Source organism: Bombus terrestris, chromosome 2 (assembly GCF_910591885.1).
Source record: "Bombus terrestris chromosome 2, iyBomTerr1.2, whole genome shotgun sequence".
Lineage (NCBI taxonomy): Eukaryota > Metazoa > Arthropoda > Insecta > Hymenoptera > Apidae > Bombus > Bombus terrestris.
This window is the reverse complement of record NC_063270.1, coordinates 16255663-16268942: the sequence shown is the minus strand read 5'-3', so window position 1 is coordinate 16268942 and position 13280 is coordinate 16255663. Positions and strand designations below refer to the sequence as shown.

Sequence of the window (13280 nt, the reverse complement as noted above, 5' to 3'; positions counted from 1 at the left end):
TGCGGGAAACTGCGAAGATCGTTCTGTCTCACGAGGAACCGCAACGACGGCGAAGTAGATCGTAAACGACGAGAAAGTCTCGTTAGTTGCGCTTTAACGACGATATTCGCATGGAACATAGAGAAAATTGCAGTGGAATCGTCGCGCGGCGATCAAGTCGCGTTACCGATCACGCGGACGCCGCGCGAAGAAGTACGAAGAACTACGAGAAGCGCCGAACTCCGTTTCGTCGTGTATTTTACGAAGAACGAGTGCTCGACTGGTCGTATTTTAAGAACTCGGAAGACAGGGCAATGTACGCTTCAGGGAACGCGAAATTAGCGACTTCTTTTGCGGTCTCGTAGCTTTCGACGTGTTTCGATCGAAAAAGCAAGCTTTCAAGCCGCGGAACCCGCTGGTTCGAATGTTACGCGTGCTTAAAGTCAAGCGTTTTTGGCGTATTTGATAGGATGCTCTCACGCCATGTTGCTTTCTAGCTATCGTTTGATTGGCTCGCATCACGGTCGTATGGTAAATCTGGAAACTACCGTGGCGAGGGTACGGCTCTCAGAGAGGAAATGATGTCGCAGGAATTTGTCCGCGGTTAGACGCTTCGATCGAGTAATTGGGACTTGTCGCGTAACGCCATCGCGCGGAGGTAACGAGAACTTGGTTGTTTCTGTCTTTTTGTGTTCTTTCTTAGTGTGTCGTGCACTCGTGGTAAAACGAACAGCAGCGGGTATGGACGAAAACAGCTAAAATGCTACGATAACGATAATAGAGAACAATTTTTGTCTTAAATATATGATCTTTACGATTACATGGTCGTTATTTTGTATTCGACTAGTGTGTGATAAATGTTACGTAATATAAATATCTTTTTCTTTATCGAAAAGCTTTGTAAATTGTAGAGTCATACTGTAATCTTGCTTTTCCATTAAAGAATTTAATAACATTGAAACGTTTCATTCGCGAATAATATTTTGCACGTGATATTATTTACACGTGTTACAGATAGCGTTAATAGTTACACAATTTTCTGACGATTCAAAGAAAATTGAAAGCTAATTTACCTTCCGATATACGCGTCGAATATAAAAGTATCAAACATATGTGCACGTGCTTGATTTTAAAGTTGCAGTTCTTTGACGTAAAACTTTTTTGTTGTTAATAAAAATACATATGTAATAAAGCTTCGTAATTAATATTCATTTGAACAATATCCTTCCATACCAAACGAAATACCGTATACGCGCTTATTTTAAATAAACGTTGAAAAATTATGAACAGTAGTTCAATTTAGTCACTGAAAAATCTCGCTAATGTAGTTTATATTCTTTACCTTGATGCTTTCACCGAAAGATAGCGTCACATACGAAATCCTAGCTTCTCCATCGCGGCGTTTACGGTGGCCAATTCGTAAAGCACAGCTCTCGAAATTCAGAGCCACGCCCCCTCCATAGGAGTTTCCAGATTTGTATACGCGACCGTGGCCTACAGCCAGCGACCACGCTCATTGGTCGAATCGTGGCATAGAAAACCAATATGGCGTCAAGTAGCCTATCAAATACGTCGAAAATGCTAGATTTCACGTACGCAACGCCCTTGCGCCAACGAATTCCACGCCCTGAAACTTGTTTCTCAGATCGAAACGCGTGGAAAGTTAGGGAATCGCAATGAAAAAGTCGATAATTTCGCGTCCCCTGAAGCGCAGCAAAGCCCGAGAAAGTATCACTTCGTTGCAAATTGCTGCATATACATTTCAATATATAACAATTTCTCCCCTTTTGGATTTTTCCTGCGATTACGATTATAACGATCGTACGTAGCATAAATTACAATCTGACGAGCTTAACTGCGATATTCATACGTTCACACGGTCCTTAATATTCTTCTATTCTTACGTCATAGTGCTTCTACGAACTATATTCTCTTCTATTTTAATATTCCCATTTCTTACGCTCTCGTCGATCCGATACTTCCATCTCTTACACATTCTGGCAACACTGTACGCGCAATCGTTCGTTCCTTTTGCTCTTCCATGTTAAAGCGAAGGATTGAGGTTAGTTTTAGACGTCGCGGTCCACGCGTTATGCCGATATAATAATCGTAACACTAGCGCCAAGTAAAGCCAAGTTCCGTAATACGTTTATTTATTTATTTATTACCTTGCACGCCGAAGAGTAGATTGCGAATAACGCGGAGTATAAAAGAAAAAAGGGGGAAGATTCCAAGCATGTTTTAGCGTCCAAGAGCGAATTGATTCTTTTAAGAGAGAAGGGTAGCTTTTTCTTGAAGATTAGATGGAAATACGACCAGGGAATAGATATTCCGCGTAGAAATAAATACGCGTAATGGATGAAAAATCTTTCATTCTGGAATATTCTATTTAGACAATTTTCCTGGGCCCATCTGTGAATCATAAACCATTATATATAGTGGTATTTTAATAAATTGTTGTTAAGTCTGAAAATATCTTCTCGTAATTTCGTAATTATTACGAGTGAATAGATAAACATTTTACGAGGTATGAGCTTTAAAAACGTATTTTTGTTCCTAAATATATTTGTTAGCAATATCTTTTACCGTGAAACGTATAGGAATGAAATATTTTTGGTCCTTCGTATTGACATTAATTACGAATGTTATTAATTCTTCCCAATTTTATAAGAAGGGTTGTATGAACATGTGTATAACATGGAGATGGAAAGAAGTCCTCTGGAAAGAACGCGAGCTTGATTGGGTGTTTTTGATAGATTCAACGCGATCCTAAAGTTAAGCACGCGTATTGGTCGAAAGTGTCACATTTATGCGCAAACATAAGCAATGTTGCATCGCGCGATGTTGAGCAATAGAGAACAACAGTAAGTAGTTAACCACCTTGATTCTAAACTACTGTTCCTCGAGACTCTTCTTTCCATCTCCGTGTTATACGTATTAAGTTTGGCAATTAAGTGGTTGCAGTTTTTGTCAATAAGTGGTATTGACAAACGATTTTCTTCCTATCACGCATCTTCCAACCATAAGAATTTCTTTGTTATACTTTAACGCGAGAGATATTGCGACGAAAAATTATAGCATATACTTCTGTAATCTGAAACTTTTTGAATCGTATCAACCTTAAGGAATGGTATTTAAAGTGCATGGGTTTACTACTACTGCGAGTAGTAAAATCATGTTAACTATTGGATTGGCAACTAAATGATTGCGGATTTTGTCAATAGGTGGTATTTTTTCATCTTCTAATTTCGAGTTATTCAATATTTCTTTTTATTATTCCAATGTATACCTGGTATACCATTAAAAAATAGAAAGAATAAAATAAAAAATAATAGAGGAAAATAAAATAAAAAATAATAAAAATAAAGAACATAAAATTTGAATATGTTCAGATAAGAACTGATAGGGTAAACATGATATACTTTCAAATTCTTTTTTTTCGGAAATAAAGCATCTTACGGACAAATTTTACTCTATTTTATTATTTTTATATTTATCACGTATCAAACATATGTGTGTTTGGGAAATGTACAAATAGTTTAGAAAATTTGAAATACAATAAAAGATTGTAAGGATTTAAGCTATTTTTGAAGCCTAAATTCAACTTTCCTCGATATATAATTAACATAGCAACCAATAGGTGGCTTCGGTATTATCATCTTACTCGCAATGGTAGTTACCTTGTAAACTGTATATAAGTTGAGAAAATAAATTTGCCGATGCAATACTTTTATAAATCATATCCATATTAATTTTTTGCACGGACAACTAGTAGTACTATCCGCGAAAATTCTAGCGAAAAAGCAAATAATATACTACTTATCATCTTATTGAGATTTTCTTTAGTTATTCGATTCGCTTAGGAAAGACTCAATACTAACTAATTATACTTATCATTTTTTTTGTGATATGCTTAGAATTGGAATTCATGGTTATAAAATAAATTGGTCCTTCCAGTATTTAAAATACTAAATTTATTGAACAAGACAAGGCAACTCAAAATCTTAATTGTAAGAATGGTAACTTGTAACTTGGTCTTCCGAAACGTTGTGTATTTAATTCAGAACAAATCAAATTACATAACAAATAAAATAAAAAATTACAAAAATACTTATTAGATGAGTAAGTATTTACGATAAGGTGATTGAATTTGAGCACAATATTTTTTTATTTTGACCAATCCTCCTTTTCTAGCAATCATGAGTAAATCCAGGAGATGTAATAAGATATTGAACAAAATTGTCAACATCAATGAAGATTGTTCTGAGGATACCTCCAAAGAAGATCAATATGAATTAAGCCAAAGCGAAGCTGACAGTGAAAGCTCTGAATACATTGAAAGTGGAGAGATAAAAGGATCTTCGGATAGCGAAGAGAAAAACTTCTTGAAAGCGTGTCGTAACAAGAAAAGGATGCGTATTCTTTCTAGTTCTGACTCCGAGGATGAGAGGACGAGCATTCCAAGCACATCCCAAAATGTAATAGGTGAAATTGAAATTGCAGTTGACGGGACACAGTGCATAAAACTGAAAGCAGGCGGATCTAGGGGTAGAACGTACGAATCGTATGCTATTCAAGGATATCGCAGGGCCTACTGGCTATGCTAAGAGAAATATTATGTCGTTGTTGTGTAACTAGTGCTTTCGAATTGATAATTGACAGACACAAAACGGAATACGTAAAAGATTGCACCGAAACCGAGGCGCATCGAGTTTTGAAAGAGGACTGGACAATCACAGTTGCTTAGTTACGTACTTTTACGACAGACAATTTCTTTACTAGCATCCCGCTAGCTAAAAATTTGCTTGCAGAAAAAACAATCTTGGTTGGGACCATCCTGTCGAACAAAAGAGAACTGCCGAAACCAGCGAAGGAAGAAAAGAACAAGATGACTTTGTCTTTCTCACATTTATATAAATCAGAAAATTGCACGTTTACTGTAAAAGTAAACCTAACGTAAAAGTCCTCCTTCTAAGCACCAAACATACAGGTGTACAAGTAGAAGACAATTATACACGTGTTCCAAAAACCATTACTTTTTATAATAAAACAAAGTTTGGTGTGGACGTCGTTGACCAGATGCCATGCAAATATAATGTGACAGCGGGGAGTTTCCGATGGCCCCTTCAAGTTCTTTTTAATATTTTAGATTTGGCAGCGATAAACGCGTGGATATTATATAAAGAGTGCACCGGATCGAAAATATCCAGAAAGGAGTTTATATTTTGTTTAGCCGAGGAATTAGCTGGAGAAGATAAGGAGAATATTTGCCAAAGATCAGACGCTTCATTTCTGTCACCTTCAACGTCAGAAGTGCGGAAAAGTTGCCAAGTGGGTTACTGCAAAAAAGATGGAAGCAATAATTGTTGTATATATTGCAAAAAGATCGTATGCGGAAAATGCACAAACAAAATTCAGTATATTTGTAAAAAATGTGCTCAGTAATTATGATTACCCTATAATAATTAATAATTAATTATCATTTCCGTGATAACTAAAAAAAAAAAGACTTTTTATTTATTAATAATTCATTTAAATGTGAAGCCTAATATTGTTCAATTCAGACTTAATTTGAGTAAATCGATTTTTAAAAAAAAATGCGTATTTTCGTTTAGCCGTCAATTTTACGGGTGCTCATAGAAATAAGTATATAAGAAATGCCCGTGATCCTAGTGTTTATCGTTTCCGACAAATTGATTTTTTCGCTAGGTTATCGCCAAACCAATTTTCGAAAATAGTCCTTTTGCTGATATCGACGTAACCACGAATGAAAGAAATTTTTATGTCAATATATGTAAATTCTAAAATATTTTTGTTAGGGATATTTTTTACCGCAAAATGTATAAGAATAAAATATCTTCAGACCTTCATATTAGTATTAATTAATTAAATAGTTTCATAAACATATATACGTTCAATAAATCTGTATCGAGATAACATTTCTTACTAGATGCTGACTTTGTCTAGGCACGTTGAGTTCAATAATAAGCTGTATTCAAAAGTACATTGTCCATACAAAGCACAAAGTCGGATAGAACGGATTAATATTTTTATATTTGTCATATTTCAAACATGTAAGTATTAAAAATATGTATAAACAAGTTTTCAAAATTTAAAACAATAGAAAATTGTAAAGGATTAATTTTTTAAAGCCCTGAATTAATTTTCCTCAATAATTAACATAGCAACCAATGCTTCTGAACTGTTCTACGAGACTCTTTTCGATCTCCATGTTACACATATTAGGTTGACAACTAAGTGATTGCAGATTTTGTCAATAAGTGGTATTTTTTCATCTTCTAGTTTCGAGTTATTCAATATTTCTTTTTATTATTTCAATGTATATCTGCTATACCATTAAAAAACAAAAAGAATAAAATAAAAAATAATAAAAATAAAGAAAATAAAATTTGAATATGTTCAGATAAGAACTGATAGGGTACGCATGATATATTTTCAAATTTATTTTTTTCAGAAATAAAGCATCTTACGGACAAATTTTATTCTACTTTATTATTTTTATATTTATAGCGTGTCAAACATATGTGTATTTGAAAAATGTACAAATAGTTTGCAAAATTTGAAATGCAATAAAAGACTGTAAGGATTTAAGCTTTTTTGAAGCCTAAATTCAATTTTTCTTGATATATAACTAACATAGCAACCAATAGGTGGCTTCGGTATTATAATCTTACTCGCAATGATAGTTACCCTGTAAACTGTATATAAGTTGAGAAAATAAAATTGTAGATGCAATACTTTGATAACATATCCATGTTAAATTTTTGGTGCTGGAGAATCCGTTTCTCAAAGATAATTCTAATGCAATAGCCAAATATTAATTTTATTAAGACTTTACTTCTCAAAGATAATTCTAATGCAATAGCCAAATATTAATTTTATCAAGACTTTACTCTAATTATTCGATTCGCTTTAAGAAGTCTCAATACAGGCTAATAAACTACTTGTTTTGTTACATATTTCTTACAATTAGAAAAATTTTTCTGGGCCTCATCTGTGAATCATAAACCATTATATACAATAGTATTTTAACAAATTGTTGTTAAGTCCGAAAACATTACGAATGAATAGGTAAAAATTTGGCGAGGCATGAGTTCTAAAGACGTATTTTTGTTCCAAAATATCTTTGTTAGAAACATCTTTTACCGTGAAACGTATAGGAATAAAATATTTTTGTTCCTTCGTATTAACGTTAATTACAAATGTTAAAAGTCATCCTAATTTTATAAGAAGGGTATATGTTGTACATATGTATAACATTGTGATGGAAAGAAGCCCTCTGGAAGGAATGCGAGCATGATTGGTTGTTTTTGACAAATTCAACACAATCCTAAAGCTAAGCACGTGTATTGGTCGAAAGTGTCACATTTATGTGTAAACAAAACAATGCTGCATCATGTGATGGCGATTGTACCGTTCCACGAGACTTTTTTCCATCACCGTGTTATAGATAGTTAACATTTTACTCGATAGATGGCTATGTAACTTTCCTCTCACTCCCAATAGTAGTAAACCCATACACTTTAAATATCGTTCCTTAAAGTAGATACGATTGCGATACTCTGTAAATATTCATATTTATATTTATTTTTGGGTGCAAGTAATAAAAATATTTGCGTCAAGTCAATCTATGTGACAAGAGAAACAAAAGTGACAAAAGAATTTTTTTTTCGGCAGGAGGCAAATATCATGAAAATATATTGACATAAGTACCACCGGTCTATTGTTATATCAATAGTTCATAGATATATCGGTATAAGCATATGTAGATCTTAATGATATTAATACTATTTAAAAAGAAAGGCGGTGGGTAATAATTCCATCTAAATTTTCATTTTCTAATTTCGAATTATTCAATATTTCTTTTTATTATTCCAATATATATCTATCTGATCAACCAGTTAAAAATATGAATATCGTTTTCGACAAGTGAGTTTCTTCGCTAGATTATCGTCAAACCAATTTTCAAAAAGTCTTTTTGCTGACATCGACGTAACCTCGAGTGAACCTCGAAAGAAATTTTTATGTCAATATATGTAAATTCTAAAATATTTTTGTTAGGGATATTTTTTACCGTAAAATATATAAAAATAAAATATCTTCGGACTTTCATGTTAGTATTAATTAATTAAATCATTTTATAAACATATATATGTTCAATAAATCTGTAACATAGGAACTTGAATTTGGCTAATTCCGGACTGAGCAGCAGTAAATAATCGACAAGAGCTTAAATTGAGAACATGAGAAAATAAATGAAAAATGCAAAATAAAATTTTTCCACTTAAGGGCACATTTCCAAGAAAATAAAATTTGAATATTTTATATATCGGACAAATTTTATTCTATTTTATTTTTATATTTATCACGTATCAAACATATGTGTGTTTGAAAAATGTACAAATAGTTTACAAAATTTGAAATGCAATAAAGGATTGTAAGGATTTAAGCTTTTTTGAAGCCTAAATTCAATTTTCTCCGATATATAATTAGCATAGTAACCAATAGGTGGCACCGGTATTATCGTTTTACTCGCAATAGTAGTTACCCCGTGAACTGTATATAAGTTGAGAAAATAAAGTTGCTGATGCAATACTTTTATTAATCATATCCAGATTAATTTTTGTGTAAAGAATTCGTTTATGCATTCTTATTAATATTATCGGAAAAAAATATTCTATTCATCTTATTGAGATTTTCTACTTATTCAAGTGGCTCTGAAAATGCTGTGAATATTAGTTGATTACACTTCTTAGTTTGTTACATATTTGCAATTAGAATTCGAGGTTATAAAATAAATTAGTAGTCTTCACTATTTAAACTATTAAAGGTTATAAAATAAATTAGTAGTCTTCACTATTTAAACTATTAAATTTATCGAAGGACAATTAAAAATCTTAATTGTAAAAGTGATGAATGTTATTGTAATTTGTAATTTGTTTTCCGAAACGTTGTATATTTAATCAAATATACAGAACAAATCAAATTACCATAACAAATAACATAAAAAATTGTAAAAATTATAGATATGTACAAAACATAAAAAACCTATTATTAGGTGGACACATGAAAAACGTTAATGTATTAATGTATTATAACGTAAAATGAGGTTATTTTTATTTAAAAGCGTTTCCTATGTACTCTTACTTTTCTATTCTTTCTATTCTATCTTTCTATTCTTTCTATTCTATTCTTTCCTAGTAGTAGTAGAATGATGGAATAATATCATTCTTTAAGATGGTATCCCGCTGGGGGTTGCCATCCACATGTTATTTAGCAATTAAGTTGGAAAAATTTACCAAATGTCCAACTGGACAAATTGTAAAGCACAAATTAAATAATAAGAAAAAAAAAGAAATAGAAGAACTTGTAGACAATTTGGGAATGCTTTTGAATAGTCGTTCTTAATACTGTGTCCATTTGCGAGGAATGATGTCGAGAGCAATTGGCGATAGTTTTACTTTCAAGTGGACACTGAGCATTAGATGTAGGTTAAAAAGATTTTTCTTAATTTTTTTATTTTACTTCTTTAAATTGTGACACTTAATGAGAGAATGGTGTATGCAAAATTTTAAAGTAATCGTTTTGGCCGCATTTGAGTTAGAATTTTGAAATTTTTGTGATTTTTCGTAAGTTTCGAATGTATCACTCCGCTGTTTGAGAGAGCTATTGGTGAATATTTTTAAATATAAATATTACTGCCAAAAAATACACTTTGAATATTTCTTGGGGGTGTTCTGAATTAAAATGTTAAAAAAATCGTTTTTTTATTCATAAATCGATAGATAAACTAAGAATATGTTTACAAAGTGACAGAGGCCAATTCTAAGTATTTCCAAGAATATAAAGCCGAAAGCAGACGAGCGTCGAGCAGGTATGCCAGCGCTCGCCACTTCGACGGTATTCAAAAACTTTTACAAGTATTTTGAAGATAAATCCGTACGGTGATGATTGTCCTGTTATAAAAAATGAGTGTGTGGGGCACGTACAGAAACGCGTGGGTTCACGACTTCGAAATATAAAGCAAAAAAAGAAGCCTTTTTTTCAGTTCTCGAATTAATTTTTATATTCTATAAACATAAACTTTATTAAACAAAAACAATTTACGATTTGACTTGTAAAAGTGGCAAATATCACTAAGGTATACGTGCTTCATAAAGGATAGCTTGTAACTTGCAACTGGAAACATTAGTGTCTTCTATTTATCGTTACTTGCCAGCTGAGTCGTCACGTGCAATGCGGTGATCGCGCCATCTCGGCAATTTCGTACCTATTAAATAGTTGACGCTATCTTCGTTAGATGGCTTAGGTAATTATTTTCTTCCTCATAGTAGTAATAGATCTATAATCTTTTTACAAATTGATTCGTTACATAAATTCGTATGGATTACTGTACATTATATTCTGATAAGATGTTTTAATGTTTTAGTTAATTTGCGTTATAGCACTTTTCAAACAAGGTATTGAACAGCTCAATCACCTACAAAATTATCTAAAAAAACAATAAGAAATAATTATACATAATGACACTTATTACAATTATAATAATTATTAATAATAATATTACTTTAATATTTCCCAGGTTACATAGCTATGTTAATAAAGAAATTAATTCCGGAAATTATAACCAAAAATACATTGTTTGTACGAAACATACGATAAGTAAAGAACAAATCAAATTATATAACAAATAACACAAAACAATATATACTACATATGCATAAAGTAGGCACATGGAAAATATTTCGTAATGTAAACTAATGTGAACTTATTTCACTAAAATCAGCTAGTTTCACTCCCATGAGCTTATATATTACTAACGATAAATTTCAAAATATATATAATACTTTCCTCTAATTTTCAATTTATGGCTTGATCACTATGGCTTTTAAATGATAAAGAATAGATAATATAAAAGTTCTTAAATACGATATACAGTATACCATAAAGATACGTGTATTATAAGATAGAATGCATCAATTTATAGCATTCATTTATTTTTTCAACATGTTTACTGATATAAAAACGATTATTACATAGCAATACTTTTTAATACCGAAATAAGGAATTTTACTTCGATTTATTTTACACCGTAACTTACATCATTGCTTAAAAAAAAAAATATAAATATAAAAAAGAAAGAACCCTCTTTAGCTCCCTGTGGCTGGTAACACCTGGACCAAAAACTGTTCACCCTTCCAATTTTTTTAGCTCCCTTTCTCCTATCTATACATCAGATTTAAAATTTCACCCCTCTCAGATCGCCCGAAGGGTTGTTTTATATAAGAATAGAGTACCAAATATATTCGCAGCTTATCCTTCAGTCTCTCGACGTAGTGCGTAGCCTTCGCTTGCTCGTGTTCCACATACCTTCTTATTTACTGTATTTTTATTAACATTAGTGTAAAGTGTCTTGATAAAATCTGCTTCCGAAATGCAATTACAATTTAAATACTTTATACATAGCAGAAATTGTGTATAACTTGGTAATAACATCTTTCAATTAATAACAGTAAATAAGCTATTTACATACAAATAATACATTAAAATGTATACCAGTATATCGCATTAATAAAGTTTATAGTAGAAAGTTACATTTCGCGAAGAGAGTAACCTCATAAATAAAACATTTAATCGTTAAATGTTTCGAATTTCTTATACTAGGACTCGATAATTTTAAATTTATATAAAATTGCGAAGGTTCGAAATATGTTTTTTTGAATTAACAACAAAATTATATAAATATTTTATTAAATTATTACTATCAATTAAAATTACAATTAATCTTTAATTGTTCATGAAAGTACACATTTAACCTACAAACAAGGTAACGAATATATACAATAAATTCTACTGTAATTCTATTATAATTATCTATTTCTGGAACTTTTATTTTTTATAATACGGATGTAATATGGTGATTATATATACATACATTTGTACGCCATTTTGTATCCGATCGGTCATTAAGAATGCTGTCAGAACATCAAAACTAGCCAGGGGTTGTTTGGACAATATACTGGTTTCTGGAAACGGATTCGAGGAGGTGCACATAAGAATCGCCTTTCACCCTCCTATTTTGATGCCCCATTGGTCAGATCAATTGCTATCCCCGGTCAGGACTATCGATTATTTGTTACGGTTTTTCAAACTTATCTACAGTGGCTAATTTCAATAATTTAATAAGTATGGGATCCATTGTCAAATAATTCTCTGTTTATTCTAACAATATCTTTTAAATTAAATTACTTTACAGCTAGCATAAGGATAATGTTTAAGAGAATTCTACCAAAAACAGTGATAAAAGGTTCATAAAAAAGCTCAATATTGTTATTTAGCATGTTTACGACTAGTGTAGAATATTTCTTAAAAATTAAATTCTTTCTGATAATATATTTTACGAATGAAAGGTTACCTGTCCGAACATGTTATTTCCAACATACGTGTACGATACGTAAATCCAAATTAAAGAACATTGAACCATTTAAAGTAATTTGAAACGTAATAAAAATGAAAGTTTAATATAGCAAAATTATTATCCTAAAATAAATTGCAGATAAAAATATATATTAGGAAACTACGTAAAATAAAGTTAAACCAACATTTCTGCAAATTAAGGAATTCCTTAGAACGGTCATAAAAATTTTCTTTAATCACTATTTATGAGCAATCATTTTTACTTTCTTATCTCTACGTGATATGCGAAGAAGGTGCATTTACACAAGTAAAAAAATTATCAATAAAATGGTCATCATGAAAAAACGCCATTTTGTCTACCGTAATTGCGTTGGTACGCCTGTGAGAATGCGAACCCGTGATACCGATGCGCATATGTGCTGCGTAGTCAAGGGATGGTTAGAGGGTGGTGAGTCACGTGATTTTGACGGAGACGTTTTCGGATTGGTTGGTTGATGTCTGATGACGTAATAAGTTACACGACGCGCGAACCGAGTCTAGCCACAGGATGACCCGACCCGAACGATGACAGACTGACGAACGTATCCACCCACTCCTATGTGTTTAAACACTTGTATTATTTATACTTCATAATCGTTTTTCCTTATGTTGGCTCTCCATTCTAATTCTGAGAACTAGTTGTCCGTTCATTTCACACTGAAAATAATCTTCTTTAATAAATAGCGTCTCGAAGGCTTGATCTATCGTTTCAATTTTGGAATTAATCTTGTTTGCCTTCCTCGTTACAATCTGTGAGATATTTATGTAATCGAAGTACTTAAAATTGTCTGTTCTCCATTTTCTAAATTTGTCGAATTTTCGAT

At 31.9% G+C, this 13280-nt stretch overlaps 1 long non-coding RNA gene across 1 annotated transcript; it reads right to left on the bottom strand.

Moving 5' to 3' along the window:
- Positions 1-10030: 10030 nt before the first annotated feature.
- LOC125387186 lies at positions 10031-12540 on the bottom strand. The gene is made up of 3 exons (XR_007227750.1): positions 12416-12540; positions 11936-12165; positions 10031-10492 (listed from the first exon to the last, which is right to left on the bottom strand). It is a non-coding gene; the product is annotated as an uncharacterized LOC125387186 (long non-coding RNA).
- Between the last annotated feature and the right edge of the window lie 740 nt (positions 12541-13280).